Source organism: Gymnodraco acuticeps, unplaced genomic scaffold, assembly GCF_902827175.1.
Source record: "Gymnodraco acuticeps unplaced genomic scaffold, fGymAcu1.1, whole genome shotgun sequence".
Taxonomy (NCBI): Eukaryota; Metazoa; Chordata; class Actinopteri; order Perciformes; family Bathydraconidae; genus Gymnodraco; species Gymnodraco acuticeps.
This window is the reverse complement of record NW_022989799.1, coordinates 1,162,076-1,162,974: the sequence shown is the minus strand read 5'-3', so window position 1 is coordinate 1,162,974 and position 899 is coordinate 1,162,076.

The window sequence follows — 899 nt, the reverse complement described above, 5'->3', positions numbered from 1 at the left end:
TGTTACTCAAGTAAAAGTATAAAAGTATTGTCATCAAAATATAGTGAAAATAGCGACAGTAAAAGTAGTCGTTGTGCAGATTGGTTTATTCCAGAATACTATATATGATATGTTTTATAATGATTGATCATGAAAGTGTTCTCAAAGCTGGTGAAGGTGCAGCTAGTTTGAAGTACTTTGTATACTGCATACGGTAGCTGGTGGATTCACTCCAGGTGGAACTAAAGTCTGATTAAACACTTGATTAGATTTCACATCATTCATCCACATCTGAAAGTAACTAAAGGTATTAAATACATGTAGTGGAGTAAAAGTACACCATTTACCACTGAACTGTAGTGGAGTAGAAAAATAAAGCAGCAAAACATTTTAGATACTCAAATAAAGTACCAGTATCTCAAAATTGTGCCCAAGTATAGGACTTGTTAAGTTTATGAACTTAGTTACTTTACACCAGTGGCTATACAGATAGAAAGACTAAGCCTTGCACAGAGGCAAGAAAAGACATTTTAAAAATGCTCAAAAGTTCTGCCAAAAAAAACTGACTGCTGAAATGAGATCTTCCTTTGTGCTGTGGTCATAAAACCCCCAATGGGTCGCGCCGTGATCTGCTTCAGATTATCTTCTCCTTCCAGAGGTCACGCCTGTCTCTGACCCCGTGTCTTGCGTTTTATTTTTATTTTCTTCTTCTGCAGCACCAAGCAGAGTATAGAAAAGGAGGGGATTTTGACTAGAAATAATTTCAAACAGTTAAATAAAGGATGTTGAACTATATTTAAAACTGTAATTGAACTTCAACTCATATCCATTATCTGATTCCAGTGGCCAGTTGGAAACAGATAATGACAAAGTTTTCATTTTGCATCAATCGTGCAAAAAGATTCAATCACCATTGTGTC